Here is a 16,522-nt window from a genome sequence, read left to right as displayed (position 1 = left end):
GCAGAGCCATGCGGTAGACATGTCCACAACATAAAAATTTTGTTTAGTTTTTGTTCGTTTCCGTTGATTCGTAACGATTCGTAATTTCGTAAGACTTCTTCCAACGTGACCTACAAGATTTCTTCTCTGAGGGCAGGCGGCAGCAGTCGCCGCACAGTAGGAGGAGAGCCACAGAGTTTGTGGGAATATTGTGAGCCATGGAATTAAAGAGTAGGTTTCTTTTTGGAAAGCTAACATATTTTTTGGTGGGGAAAATTGGGAGCCATGGAGTGAAAACATTACTCCAAAAAACGAACGAAAACTAAAACTAGCCCCAGCTTGGGTTGATCGCATTCTTTGAAATAGTAGTAGTAGATATTGGATTTGTGATTGTGAGCATAGAAAGTGTTGCATAGCAAGACCACTTACTGTTATCTCACATATCTATATTATTATAGCCAAATTTACCACCCTAACTCCTCCCATAGCTATTACACTACATCGACAGTAATATACAGAAATGCGCAGATTGTTCCTGATTGGTGTGCTATTACTTTGTGGAACGTTTCGCGGAATGGTTCACGAAATGTCGTCGTTTTTGCATGGCGAAATGTTCAAAACTAGAGCGGGAGTAGTGGGTAGCATATGACCATCCCATGATCAGCCAAAGCATTATGTCCACAACATCAGCCAAATAATGTATGACCACCCCATGATCAGTAAAAACATTATGACCACCCACCCCACGAAAACAAAAAAAAATTGTGAAAAAAAATTATGAAAAAAAATGTTTTTTTAAAACTAAAAATATAATTTTTGAAAAAAATGTTCAGCTCTTTCTGCTAATGATGGTACTTCTTCACAGTTACTCCAGCCACTCCAACCACACAACAGTTACTCAAGCCACTCCGCCCACTCCAGTAGGTGGAGGCAAGAACACTTCATACAATTTCCCCAGAAATTGTAGCTTTTCTAATTATTATTAATAATAATAATAATAATAATAATAATATTACCCAAGTGGATCGATCTACTTCAATTGAACCTGTTGCAACTTCCAGCAAGGCATGTACATTGCCTTCCACATGCCGGTAGAGAGACGGAATTGCTTTCCGTGAGAAAAAGTGGTGTTTGGGGACCTGCCACTGAGGAACCACACATTGCACAAACTCACGGAAGGGGGCCGAGTCTACCAACTGAAAAGGCAGCAGTTGAAGTGCTAGCAATTTAACCAAGCTAGCATTCAACCGCTGGGGATGTGGATGGCTGGGAGGGAACTTCTTTCGACGGTCCAGCAGCTGGGGCAGGGGCATTTTTCCTGCTACAATCGGACTTCAGTGTACTGCTAACAGAGTGCCCACAAGTACTTGGCTGTGACACACCTAATTCTACACCTTCATTCTTCTCAGTGCAGGTTTCAGAGAGGACTGAAGGTCTAGTGGGGTTGGAGATCCCAGCTGATGAGGAGCAAGGAGAGGTCCGCTTTGTTGTTTGGTGTGTGTCTTTAAGGTACGCTTGCCAACGAGCTGCATGGCAGGTCAACATGTCTGGTCAAGCATGTGGTGCCCAAGCGGCTGATGTTTTGGCCACACGAGATACGCTTGAGACATATGTTGCAAATAGCAGCGGTGCGATCTGATGCACTGGTCTCAAAAAAGGCCCACACCAAGGAAATTTAGGAATAACGCGCAGAGGCAGCGCCCTGCACAGGCGGAGCTCTGCGGTGTGATTCAGTCTGTGTGCTGCCCCTAAGCTGGCCCCCGGAGGGCATCCTGCCTCATTGGGGATGTGCCGCCTCCTCTCTCCTATCAGGCACTCATGTGGAGTCAGTGACCTCATCATCCCCTCCTTCTTCATCACTGGAGCAAACCTGGCAGTATGCTGCAGCTGATGGAACATGGCTGTCAGATTGCTCTCCTTCTTGAGCATCCCCTCTCTCTGCGCTCACACTACTGCCTTGCTCTAGCTGGGTATCCTCATGAGAGCCTTCAAAACGCTGGGCATCCTCCTGGAGCATGTACCCAACACTGTGCACAAACAGTTCGGGGGACTCCTCAGGATGACGTGGTGGGTCTAGGGAAGGAATGACTGATGACATTGAGACGAGGGAAGAGGACGAGTTGGCAGCTGCTTTGCTAGTACCCTGAGCCTGGGTGAGAGAGGATTAGGAGGGCTTGGTCATCCACTCTACCAAGTCTTCGGCATGATGCAGCTCAACACGTCCAGCTGCTAAAAATAAGGACAAGCGTGTCCCATGGCCACGTGCTGATGATGATGCACCGCGTCCACGACCAGCACTGTTGTCTCTAGACACAGAGCCTGCTTGCCCTCTTTTATCGGCTCACGCCTGTCTGCCTCTCCTTGCTGGCCTTCCAGACATGGTAATGGCCTGCAGAGAGATGGGAAAACCAGCAATTGGGTAGCTTTAGGTGCACACTCAGCAGATGACACAGTACGCTGACTGGAATTACTGCAGCTGCCTGCCTGTGTTACAGAAACAGAACAACACCAACAATAGGGGGTAGCTTCAGGTGTATACTGTGCAGGAAGCACACAACACCCACTTTAACGGATTATTATTAATTTACCGGTCCTTACAATTGGTCGGGATTAACATGCAATGAAGATCTACTAATCTACTTCTGTCACCATCAATATCTAGTAGATGTTCCCTGGGCAGAATCTACAGGGCAGACATACAGCCGGATAATAAAACACAGTCCCACACTGTCTCACAAAAGGGGAAAAAAATAAACTGCAGAAAATCCTAGGAATAATAAATAGTAAGCCTAAAGCCTCATACACACGATCGGACTTTGTAAAAACGTTCCCGTGGACTTTTGTACAAAGGGCGTGGTCCACAAGTTTGTATTGCATACACACGGTCAGACTTTTTGACAACAAACACGAACGTAGTGACGTCACAACGTACTGACGCCACTTCAAAAGAGGACGTTCAATGACTCCAGCGCCACCTTTGGTCAATTTCAGTATTGTAGTCTGATCTTTTGCATTGGTCCTGAGCATGCGTGTTTGTTTGTACCTTGTACAAAAGTCCGATGCTTTTGCGTACACACGGTCGGACTTTGCTCCATCGGACTTTTGTTGCCAGAAAGTTTGTCCGTTCGCACAGCCAACAAAAGTCCGATGAAAACAGCAAAAGTTTGTTCGATGGAGCGTACACACAGTCGGATGTTGCTCCAAAACAGCTAATTTGCATGTTTGTTGTCAAAAAGTCCGACCGTGTGTACGGGCCTTAAGTAGAAATTTATAATTTCTCTATCACTCTTTGTGTCACAAGAGAGTGAATCACAAATCCAACACCACCCCCCTGTCTAGAATGCAGTCTGACATAGGAGAAAACAAAAATATGACAGAGATATTACAACATACAAATATAGAAATTAGAATCTAGACAAGAGTATGCTTAAGAAACAAACTTGAGTCACAACTTAACTCACAAATCCACCAAAACAGTGCCACCAACACAACCACACCGTATCTGGACTCTGGATGCACTGCAGTCTAACACAGAAAAACACACAAGGGAATAAGAAACAAGCTCATTGGGGGAAGGGACAAGCCTATTGACCAACGTCCAGAAATATTTCAGAACTAACTAATTCAAATTTTTGTTATTTCGTATTTTCGTTGTTTTGATTTCCGTTTTCCGAATATTCGTAATTTTTAGTTTTCGTTCATTTCGAGTTTTCGTTATTTTGAATCTTCTGTATTTTCGTTGTTTCTATGTTTTCGTTTTTTCACTCTTGTATTTTAGCTGTTTCTAATTTAATAATTTTCGTATTTTCATTGTTTTTTTGTATTCGTTCATTTCGATAATTCGTTGTTCGTTGGTAATTTTAGTAAACCGTTCGTTCATTCCTATGTTTACGAATTAACGAATATAACAAATTTTGACAAATAACAAATTATTAATGAAATGAATTGCACAAGGGGCACTTGCTAAGGGGGCACTGGTGTGTGCTTGCCCCCAAGCCGGCTCTCTGTGTCCATAAGACACAGCGCAGCCTGGCCACCCCCCCACACAATCTTACCAGCGCTCCCTATGTAGTCTGGGCAGTTCTCCAGCTCCACATGACTATCTTTTTCCTCATAAACCATAAAACTACATGTATAGCATGCGGCCTTGTCACAGAGCTTAAACATCTTGACCCCATATCTGACACGCTTGCTGGGAAGATACTGTTTGATAGACAAGCAGCTAGAAAAAAAAATCGGGGACTCCTCAACGCAGACAACTTCATCGAAAATAAACAAGGCTATAAACTGTTGGTTGAAGTGATTTAAGAGGAGCCAAACTTTGTGGAGCCGATCAAATCCAGGGTCACCAGTTCATTATTGAAATGCATGAACCACAAGATCTGCTCGTATCGTGTCCAGGCCATAGAAGCAGAGAACACGGGCATATGGTGAATTGGGTCAGTTGACCAATATTGACCGCAACTCACTCTTTTCAGTTATGCCCATGAGGAGGGATAGGCCCAGGAAGGTCTTAAATTCGGAGACCGTAGTTGGTTTCCAATCTCGGGCAAGGGAGGACTGGGGATTGGCGGCAATGAATTGACCAGCATGTAAATTGCTTTGGTCCACAATAGATCTTTAGAGATCTACCGTGAAATAAAAATCAAGTGACGTAAAATCAACTATTTCCACCTTAATGCCGGGTTGGCCAGTGAATGGGGGAAGTACAGGTGCTGCAGAAGTGATGGGCTCCCAATTAGGTTTGGCAAATGCAGCAAAATGGGCTCCATGGGCCTGTCTTTGTCTTCTTGGTGGTAGCGGGACACTACTGGTGCTTGCCACCTCGCCAGCTTAAACTGCACTTATGGGGAGTCGCCATGTCACCACGTGATACTACATTGCTGGATGTACGACCAGGGTGTACTAGGCCACTGGTGTTTGCCAGTTCACCAGAAGGATGATAGGCTCTAGTATTGGCTCTCTGCTCCATACGTGAGCCCTGTGGTTTTTGCACCTCAACAACAGCAGGAGATCGTGGTCTGGTACGCTTGACATGGACCTTAACTCGATCATCGGAGCTATCTGTCATGGTGCTGCTGCTGTCTACCGGTTCCTATTCTGAGCCTTAATCTGACAGATGAGTGACTTCCTTTTTCACTATCTGTCATGCTCAGAAACGTGTAGGCCTCATCACTAGTGTACCTTCGATTTGACATTTTGGTCTCTAAATTTTCTGGTACACTAGTGAGGCTCACAGGTAAAAAATCTCCTAGGCTGTCAGCAACTGTATCAAACGCTACCAAAATAAATTGTTACCATTCACAGGGATCAGGCCTGACTCTGCGAATGCTGCAGTTCTGTGTTTAGTGTTTTTGTAAGTGACAGTGATCGATCGATATTGCACTTGGGTGGGCTGGGCGGAGGGACTAAATGCAGCTGCTAGCAGGTATGTGGGCTGATCCCACTAACACTGGTTTTTGGGGACGCTAGTATAGATCTGATCAGATTTCAATTCATTCTGACTCTATACTACTAAGGGAGGTGTATGCTGCCTGCGTGGGTGTTAGCGCTACTGGCACTAATCTGACACTGCCTGGGGCGACACAGACCCTATCTGATGCTACAACCTAACTTTGATCACCCGCCGGGTAATCAGAGGGTTAAACCTTTATTTGGGTAATATACGGTGGGTGCCCTGACGCTATAAAAAAAAAAAACTAGCTAACCAGCATCACCCGTAATACTAACATGGTGATCACTGGTGACAGGGGGTGATCAAGGGGTTAAACCTTTATTAAGGGGGGTTAGAGTGGGTACTAGACCTATCTGGGCCTACACTAAATACCCTAACACTGATTTTTGTCACTAATGACACCAGTACAGTAACACAGTGACAGGGGCTGAAGGAGTTAACAGTGGGGTGATCGGGGGGTGGCAATTGTACCTACGTCAACTGTTGTCAGTGTAGTGTTGGTGCACTTACTGTGAGAGGTCTCCTCTCTCTGGAACGGAAAAGAGTTCCACGAGGAGAGATGATATCACTTCTCCTGCAGTGTTTACACAGACGGAGGAAGAATTTCATTTGCCAAGTCCGATCACCAGGTCCAGGGATTTATCAGTTCTGGATCGAATCCGATCGTCACGGAGTGGGGTGCGCCTGATATATAGCTGTGACTCTAAGCGCAGCCTGGCCAACCTGCTGCAGTATAACTGCGGCGGCTGGTCCAGAACCGGATAATGTTGCTGTAGTCCTCTTTGTATCCTCCCTGACCAGTTTTCGTCTTTTCATCAATTTTGGAGGGAAGTCCAGTTCTTGGTAATGTCACTGGTGTGCCATATTTTCTCCACTTGAGGATGACGGTCTTCACTGTGTTCCATGGTATATCTCATGCCTTGGAAATTATTTTGTACCCTTCTCCTGACTGATGGCTTTTAACAATGAGATCCCTCTGGTGCTTTGGAAGCTCTCTGAGGACCATGGCTTTTGCTGTAGGATGCAACTAAGAAAATGTCAGGGAAGACCTACTAGAACAGCTGAACTTTATTTGGGATTAAAGCGGTTGTATAGTCTTTTTTTTTATAACTTTTACCTACAGTTAAGCCTATAATAAGGCTTACCTGTAGGTAAAAAAAAAAATATATATATATCTGCTAAACCTGCATCGTTTAGGAGACATTCCCCTCGCAATGCGCCGCTGACTGCAGTGGTGCATGCGCACAGGGGATTCTCGGATGAAAGTCTAGAAGACGCCGGATCCTGCTGGAAATAAATCTCCCGCGCGCATGCACAGGAATGAAGATATCGCGGCTCCGGCCGCTCACAGCTCTGGAGCCGCGATACGGGGAAGACACGCCGAGGTAACATGTCAACTCCCTTGGCGTGGATCAGGCGAGATGTTGGGGGCTCATTCTAAGGTAAGTATTTCATAATGAGCTATTATGCGGTGCATACTAGCCCATTATGACTTTTCCTTTGCAGGTCTGAAAAAAAAAAAAATTGTCAGCGGGTTTACTACTGCTTTAATGAGAGGCACTTTTAAATGATGGCCGGTGTGTACTGACTCCTTTTTAACATGAGGTTGAATGTGATTGCTTTATTCTGAACACAGCTACATCCCCAGTTATAAGTGGGTGTGCAAACTTATGCAACCACATTATTTTAGTTTATTTTTACCCCCCCCCCCCCCCCCCCAAAAGATTTCATTTTTTTTCAACAACTGAGTTGTACAGTTTACAGGTCACATTAAATGTAGAAAAAGTTGTGAATTTTTTTATCTTGGTCTCATTTTCTTTTTACATCACAGAAACCTGACATTGTAATAGGGGTGTGCAGACTTTTTATATCCACTGTATATGAAGTTGATCAGTTTACACATATATGGTATTTGTTATAATTGGGACACGAAATACGAAGTACGAACTAATTTTATTACGAATCGAAACGGAACAGAACAAAACAAATTTATTGACGGCGCCCATGTCTATTGTTTATTATCACCTAAGTTAGCATGTCTACACTTTTAGGGGAGCAGCTTTAGTAGTTATTATATTTATTTACATCGTTTTCTGCCCCAAGGTTTTTCTTTTCAATTTTTTCAGTCTATACATGTGCACAATGGAATTTTTTCTCAAATGTCAACAATGTGCGTTTTTTTTTCCCCTCCAATTCAGATACACTCTTTAGTTGAAATATAACAGATGTGATATTTCATGTGTTTGTTTTTTGTTTTGTTTTTTATATCTGCAGCATTGATTGCTTGCCATTTTTTTCATAAGATGAGTAACAAATTCTTGTGGTCGATTTTTTTTTTTTTTTTTTTTTTTTTTTTTTTTTTTAAATAAATGGCGCTTCTTCAGAATATTTTCAATTAACATTGGGAGCTTTTGTAAGTTCAGCTGTATTTACCTAGAAAAATAAAAATAAAATTATAAAAATATTTTATAATTAACATTTTTACTCTCTAAGGAATAAATGGCTTTGAGATTTTAACTTTAGAGAAAGTTTCGGTGTTTCTAAAGTCATAAGCGATAGAGAGAAGAGAGTGAGACTGTAAAGATGATTTTTAATTTTAAATATTGTGTGGTGTAGTACAGGTACATTTACTTCACTGATATTTAAATGGACTAAATGTTAATCTTAGTTACTGACATTCACAAAAATCTCAAAACTATTACTTTAATAATACCCTAGCTAAAATAAACACAAACCATGTAACTGCTCAAATTACAAATATTTGCATTGTGTAATGCTAGGTCAATGTGTTTATATATTTTCCAAATATATCGTTTTTAACTACACCAATATCCCTGTGGATGGAAGGTGTCACATAGGACATTGTAAAATAATAGTAGTAGTATTGCTGTTCGAACATATAGTTATCTAATATTCAATAAATGAAAGGCGAAGAAGCACAAGAGCGCCACCCAATGCACAGGAGGAGTAACGGCAGAATAGTAAAATTTACTAAACTACGCAGCTGGAGGGACTTGCTGATCTCAGGCTCCATAACATAAAATGATTCCATCGATGTATCCGATAATTCCTCACCCCATACTGCAACAATGGAATTAAGATCTTTATTTCAATCATGATGTCAATAACAATATAGTTACTATCTATAAATGCCTTCTACAGAACAACCGCAAAGCCCAAATTTTACTACATGTGCAAATGAATGGTAAAATAAAGCGAAAAGAAAACCCAAAATTCAAAAAAAAACTAAAAACATACATTTGTGCAGATATATCTCGCAGTTATAGAGATACAGAAAAATGTCATCAGTCTTCTAAAAATGTCTTACCTTCACATAGGACATGAAGCTCGTACAAGTCCCCGAGTACATCCAACACATCCGTCTTCTACTCAAAAGGTTGTTAAATGATTTCCACCTCCTCCAATATTGAAGGAGATTATCTTTTGATCTAGAACAGTGGTTCTCAACCTCAGTCCTCAAGTACCACCAAAAGGCCATGTTTTCAGGTTTTCCTATGGTATTGATAAGAGCTATTGTATCTATTAACCTCCCTGGCGGTATGATTCTGTCAGGAATTCCATTCCAAAAGCGGTACAATTCTTTTGCATGAAAATTTGGTGTTATGTATCATAGGCCTGTAATTCTTAGTAATTACTTACTAAAACCTGACCAAACAAGACTCTAGTAGACATCACAGATGTGATAAAGTTAGAAACACAAAATCATGATTTATAAATAATATAATTTTATTCAATAATATAATGTGAAATAATGAAATTTGTCAAACAAAGAAAATTCAATAAACATCCTGCATGTGATACACTTTGAAGCAAGGTACAGCACACAGTCCAACATCACAATCCGGACAATAGAACCGGCTTTCTTTTCGGACTTTTTTCCCACTGCTATCTCTATTTGAGCAGCAAACCACGCACATCCTGGTAGGTGCTGCCTTTTTTGCGGTTGGTGGTATGTAGTCCACAAAGTGACGACCTGTTAGGCGTTCTGGGTTGACAACGTCAACAGCATGTCGTCCAGGTCTGATCGCAGATCCTGATGGTGTCTGGTGTTGGAGGAAAATCTGCTCCGCCACCTTCCAGGTAAAATCAGCATGAATAAGAGGCTTGCGACTCTGTGCTCTATATAGGACATATGCGTTCCAAAGGCATTGCTCCAGAAGATGCCGGAAAATCTTTTTATAATATTTTTTTTGCTGCTTGCGCATGGCCGGATAAAATGTCATTGCCTGATCGGCTCTGTCCACGCCTCCCATAGAGCAATTATAGTCTATCACGACTTGCGGCTTCAGCACATCTTTCCCACGTTTGGTGTGGACCATGGCAGTGGCGGTATTGTGCACGGTACTCATCAGACACACGTCCTTCTTATCTCGCCATCGCATTGCCATCATTTTACCCTTCTGCCAGGCAACCATTTCTCCGGTTTTTAGATTTTTCCGGGAGAACAGAGATGGCATGTCACGTCGATTGGGCCTAACCGTACCATACGCATCGGTCTTGTTTCTTAGCAAAACATCAAAAAGTTCCGGAGACGTATAAAAATTGTCCATGGTGACACAATATCCCTGGTTCAGCAATGGCTCCAGCAGTGTGAGGACTGATGATGTGGCCATCCCATAGCCGCTGTACCTGGGGTTGAACTTTGTGCCTTTACCGGTGTAAATGACCGCATTCCATATGTACCCGGTGGATGACTCGCAGAGCATGTAGGACTTTATTCCAAATCTCGCTCTTTTGGACGCAATAAATTGTATCCAGCTCAGGCGTCCCTTGTAGGCCATCAAGCTTTCGTCCACGCAGACGTCCCTTTCTGGCATGTAGGTCCGCTGGAAGTTGCTCACAATAATTTGCGATACCTCCCAGATTTTTTTGAGTTTGGGTGCAGGATGCGTGGCCTCATCAAACTCCTCATTGTTCGTGAAATGGAAATATTTCATGATGAGGGAAAAACGGTATTCCGACATCACGGTGCCAAAAAACGGAGTGGCCAATAATTTATTGGTGGTCCAGTGCCATTTTTGGAGCGGTTTCCCCACCACTCCCTGAAGAATGATGAGTCCCAGGAACTGCCAGATGTCCTCTTTGGTCACAGGTTCCCACTTTCTGCTTCGGGAAAACCTGGCATGCAGCGTAGCGGATTGCTGTACCTGGTAGTGATTTGTCTCTGTGACAATTTTTTCAATTACATCCTCAGTGAGAAATAATTGCAGGTATGCCAGGGGATTGTCACGTTCGACATCTACCTTCATCCCAGGTGATCCAGTGAAAGGGAATCTTGGCGGCGCTACCTGGTCTGTATCGCAGTCGTTAGGGCACCAATAGCGCACATCGCTGAGGTCAGGTGCAGGATCATCACCGCTGTCACTTGTCAGATCCGTGTCAGCGTCAGACGACAAATCTCCCCACGACTCGCTATCGCTAATTTCTGCGAGCAACTCCGTGTCGCTACCGCTGTCACTCAGCTGGTCCAATGGCGATTTTGTAGCGAATTGGCGCTTTTTTGATGCCATGTTAGATATTATTTTATTGGAGGCAATGGGCACTGTATGATTTATCAGTCAGATAGAGATGATACAGTGTAATCCTCTCAGATTACAATGTATCACCTCTATTTATGTGTTTGTGTTGTGTAACTTTTTGAATTTCCCGCCCAGTTCCGCTCCCGTGCGCCGCTGCTGCTCGCAGAGAACAGAACCAGGAAGTGAGGATGGCGTGACCTCGCCGGCGATCGCGTCGGCGATCACAGGGGAGGACACGGAGGACAGCGGAGAACATCGCTGGAGCGCAGGGAGAAGGTAAGATCTCCGCTCGCCGCTCTGCAATGTTACCCCGAGCGTGACTCGGGGTTACCGATAGTACAATAAAAAACCAAACCTGAGTCACGCTCGGGGATACCGCTAGGGAGGTTAAGGAAGTTCCCAAAACATGGACCCTTGGGGGTACTTGAGGACTGAGGTTGAGAACCATTGATCTTGAAGACATAAAGCAGCACTTGGTGAGGCTCTAGAAGGGACAGTTATGTCACATGTATTGCCATATTCCTGGATAGATTCTCTGGAGGCATTTCTGCTTTCCATGGTAGGTGGACATGTTTTAAAATGCACTTGTGCGCAAATACTGATACCTGAGTTAGTTTCTCACTACACTCAATGTCATGTTGAATTTGGGTATAGATACTTAGGCAGTGGTGCAAAAGTACAAATGGGTCCTCACTCAAATATACATCAAAGTAGACAACTTGATTGGGAGTAAACAAGGCTACAAACTGTTGGTTGAAGTGGTTTATGAGGGGCCAAATTTTGTAGAGCCGATCAAATCCAGGATCACCCCGAGGACGACAGTTCATTATTGAAGTGCATGAACTGCAAGATCTGCTTATATCGTGTCCTGGCCATAGAAGCAGAGAACACGGGCATATGGTGAATTGGGTCAGTGGACCAATATGACCGCAACTCACTCTTTTTAGTTATTCCCATGAGGAGGGATAGGCCCAGGAAGGTCTTAAATTCGGAAACTGTAATTGGTTTCCAATCTCTGGCAAGGGACTGGGGATTGGCAGCGATGCACTGACCAGCATACAAATTGCTTTGGTCCACAATAGATCTATAGAGAGCTTCCGTGAAAAACAGCGAATAAAAATCAAGTGACGTAAAATCAACTGTTTCCACCTGAATTCCGGGTTGGCCAGTGAATGGAGGGGGGGGGGGGGAGTACGGGTGCTGCAGAAGTGATGGGCTCCAATTTGGATTAGCAAATGCAGCAGGAAGGGCACTATGGGCTCGACGGGCCTGTCTTTGTCTTCTTGGTGGCAGCGGGACACTACTTGTGCTTGCCACCTCGCCAGCTTGAACTGCACTTATGGGACTCGCCACGTCACCACGTGATACTGCAGTGCTGGGTGTACTAGACTGCTGGTGCTTTTGCCAGTTCATAAGAAGGATGAGTTGCTCTAGTATTGGCTCTCTGCTCCATACAAAAGCCCTGCGGTTCTTGCACCTCAACGTCCGCAGAAGATCATGGTCCCGGTACGCCTGACCTTGACATGGACCACAACTCGATCATCGGAGCTATCAGTCATGGTGCCGCTGCTGTGTACCGGTTCGTATTTTTTTAGCAGAGACCCTAGGGAATAAAATAGCAGTTATTGCAATATTTTATGTGATGCGGTATTTGCGCAGAGGTCTTTCAAACGCAAGTTAGCCCCTTTTTTTTTCGGTCGACCTCTTGAGAGCACTGACATTAGCACCGTGACATAACACATGTATAAGGTGAATCTGGGATCGACAACTACAAGCATTCTTTTTTTTATATGTGAAATTCTGACAATTCAGGACTCTTGAGACAATGGAGGCGAGGGAAGGTCAGGGTAGGCAAAGAAGAGGGTGCAGGAGATGATCACCAGCACCGTGATATACAGCACTGACACCAGCACCTTGATATACAGCACTGACACCTGCACCGTAAGCAGCCCCAGGAGGAAGTCAGCATAGCACAGGGATGGTGGGAGCCCCTCATAATAAGCAGCCCCGGGAGGAAGTCAGCACAGCACAGGGATGGTGGGAGCCCCTCATAATGAGCATAGCACAGGGATGGTGGGAGCCCCTCATAATAAGCAGCCCCAGGAGGAGCAGGCGCAAACTGGACCAGCGTGCATGGCAGACAATCCGCTTCTGTCTTTCTCATCGAATGAAACTTCGTATTTTGGATAAAAACCAAACTTCCATCAGCATCAACTGTCATATTGAGGTATATTTTTGCCTTTAAATTCATCGTAAAGAACGTTCGTACATGTTAATGAACCTAACGACAATTCGTATTTCGTACGAAACAGAACGGAATTTCGGACACGAAATACGAAGTACGAATTAATTTTATTACGAATCGAAACGGAACAGAACAAAACACATTTATTGACAGCGACCATGTCTATTGTTTATTATCACCTAAGTTAGCATGTCTACACTTTTAGGGGAGCAGCTTTAGTAGTTATTATATTTATTCACATCGTTTTCTGCCCCAAGGTTTTTCTTTTCAATTTTTCCATTCTATACATGTGCACAATGGAATTTTTTTTTCTCAAATGTCAACAATGTGCGTCCCCCCCCCCCCCCCCCCCTCCAATTCAGATACACTTTTTAGTTGAAATATAACAGATGTGATATTTCATGTTTTTTTTTTTTTTTATATCTGCAGCATTGATTACTTGCCATTTTTTTCATAAGATGAGTGACAGATTCTTGTGGTCGATTTTCAATTAAAATTGGGAGCTTTTGTAAGTTCAGCTGTATTTACCTAGAAGATAAAAAACATTTTATAATTAAAATTTTTACTCTCTAAGGAATAAATGGCTTTGAGCTTTTAACTTTAGAGAAAGTTTCGGTGTTTCTAAAGTCATAAGTGAAAGAGAGAAGAAAAAGAGTGAGACTGTAAAGACAATTTTTCAATATTGTGTGGTGTAGTACAGGTACATTTACTTCACTGATATTTAAATGGACTAAATGTTAATTTTAGTTACTGACATTCACAAAAATCTCAAAACTATTACTTTAATAATACCCTAGCTAAAATAAACACAAACCATGTAACTGCTCAAATTACAAATATTTGCATTGTGTAATGCTAGGTCAATGTGTTTATATATTTTCCAAATATATCGTTTTAACTACACCAATATCCCTGTGGATGGAAGGTGTCACATAGGACATTTGTAAAATAATAGTAGTAGTATTGCTGTTCGAACATATAGTTATCTAATATTTAATAAATGAAAGGCGAAGAAGCACAAGAGCGCCACCCAATGCACAGGAGGAGTAACGGCAGAATAATAAAAGTTACTAAACTACGCAGCTGGAGGGACTTGCTGATCTCAGGCTCCATAACATAAAATTATTCCATCGATGTATCCGATAATTCCTCACGCCATACTGCAACAATGGAATTAAGATCTTTATTTTAATTATTATGTCAATAACTATATAGTTACTATCTATACATGCCTTCTAGAGAAGAACCGCAAAGCCCAAATTTTACTACATGTGCAAATGAATGGTAAAATAAAGCGAAAAGAAAACCCAAAATTCAAAAAACAAAACAAAAAAAACATACATTTGTGCAGATATATCTCGCAGTTATAGAGATACAGAAAAATGTGATCAGTCTTTTAAAAATGTCTTACCTTCACATAGGACATGAAGCTCGTACAAGTCCCCGAGTACATCCAACACATCCGTCTTCTACTCAAAAGGTTGTTAAATGATTTCCACCTCCTCCAATATTGAAGGAGATTATCTTTTGATCTAGAACAGTGGTTCTCAACCTCAGTCCTCAAGTACCACCAAAAGGCCATGTTTTCAGGTTTTCCTTTTACTTTGCACAACTGCTTTAAATCCATATCAATGACATGGTATTGATAAGAGCTATTGTATCTATTAAGGAGGTTCCCAAAACATGGACCGTTGGGGGTACTTGAGGACTGAGGTTGAGAACTATTGATCTTGAAGACATAAAGCAGCACTTGGTGAGGCTCTAGAAGGGACACCGTGCACTCAGTTATGTCACATGTATTGCCATATTCCTGGATAGATTCTCTGGAGGCATTTCTGCTTTCCATGGTAGGTGGACATGTTTTAAAATGCCCAAAGCAGAACACCTCTCAGGCATTGAGGGCCAACATGTCACAGAACATCGGCCTGGTTTCAATGGAGAATTGTCACCATTTTCCTGGTGCCAAGGTCAGATCCTTCTTCGTTTTCTACCAAGAAAGTGCCTGATACATGTGGTCATGACCCCCTGCTTCTTTCCAGGGGAAGGACCTGGTCTTGGCCATTAGTACCATGACTCCAAAGGCCCAGAAGTCAATGCACGGGTGCAGCAGCAACTGTTCCCCTTGTTGTAGGCTGCAGAGTTTTGGAACAAAGTACGGTATAAACCAGGACATAAGGGGTGTTTGATTTTTCTCCTGGGGAGCATCGTCAGTCCACCTTTTTATTACATTTAATGCCTATCAAAAGAATGTTGTCCAACTTGCTGTTCCTGATGGGCCATTCCTCTGCTGTGCATAAAGTCCAAAGCACTAGCCATCTGTAGAATACAACGACTTTTCGCGCAGCCTGACCAACCTGCTGCAGTATAACTGCGGCGGCTGGTCCAGAACCGGTTAATGTTGCTGTAAACCTCTTGGTATCCTCCCTGACCAGTTTTCGTCTCTTCATCAATTTTGGAGGGAAGTCCAGTTCTTGGTAATGTCACTGTTGTGTCATATTTTCTCCACTTGAGGATGACGGTCTTCACTGTGTTCCATGGTATAGATCAGTGATAGCGAACCTTGGCACCTCAGATGTTTTGGAACTACATTTCCCATGATGCTCCTGCCCTCTGCAGTGTAGTTGAGAATCATGGGAAATGTAGTCCTAAAACATCTGGAGTGCCAATTTTTAAAGATACAGGGAAGATACAAACAGGGGACTGGAGGGTAACCAACCCCCCGGGACTTTTTAAACGGTACCCAATATCAAGACCGAAAATAAAATCAATATAATTTGATTGAAAATACAAATATGTAAAACATTTCCGGAAAAGGAAAATATATGAATATAAATAAACAGGTCCTTCAATACAAGAACTGGTGCAAAGTCATACAGAACTATACATGTTACCGAATTTGTACATTATATATGCTGCATTTTTTTTCTACATGTTTCGCTCTTCTGAGCTTCTTCAGGACATGGCAGCGTGTACAGTTACACAGAAAAACTGAAAAAATATATACAAAATAATCAGTAAATTTATTAAATGCATCCCAAAAATTTGAAACACATGTTTTTCTATTTAATGGTATCTGCTCTAACCCACTGGAGGGAGGTTGGGTGCTGGCGCAGTGTTTACACACTAGGTGGCGGTATTTGATGTGTGTAGTATTTTTTTGCTAACCCACCTTTAGTTGATCAAAGCAGACACCCACCTCATTAACTAGAAATTCAAACAAGGACATTGATGCAAAATAACCATAGGTACAAATCATTATATCATAGAATTGTATATACATGAACTTCAACATTGAAACAACCT

This window comes from Lithobates pipiens, unplaced genomic scaffold, assembly GCF_037356315.1.
Source record: "Lithobates pipiens isolate NorthernLeopardFrog02 unplaced genomic scaffold, aLitPip1_a1.2 Scaffold_19, whole genome shotgun sequence".
NCBI classification, from domain to species: Eukaryota; Metazoa; Chordata; class Amphibia; order Anura; family Ranidae; genus Lithobates; species Lithobates pipiens.
The sequence above is the reverse complement of the archived record's forward strand: the minus strand, read 5'-3'. Positions refer to the sequence as shown.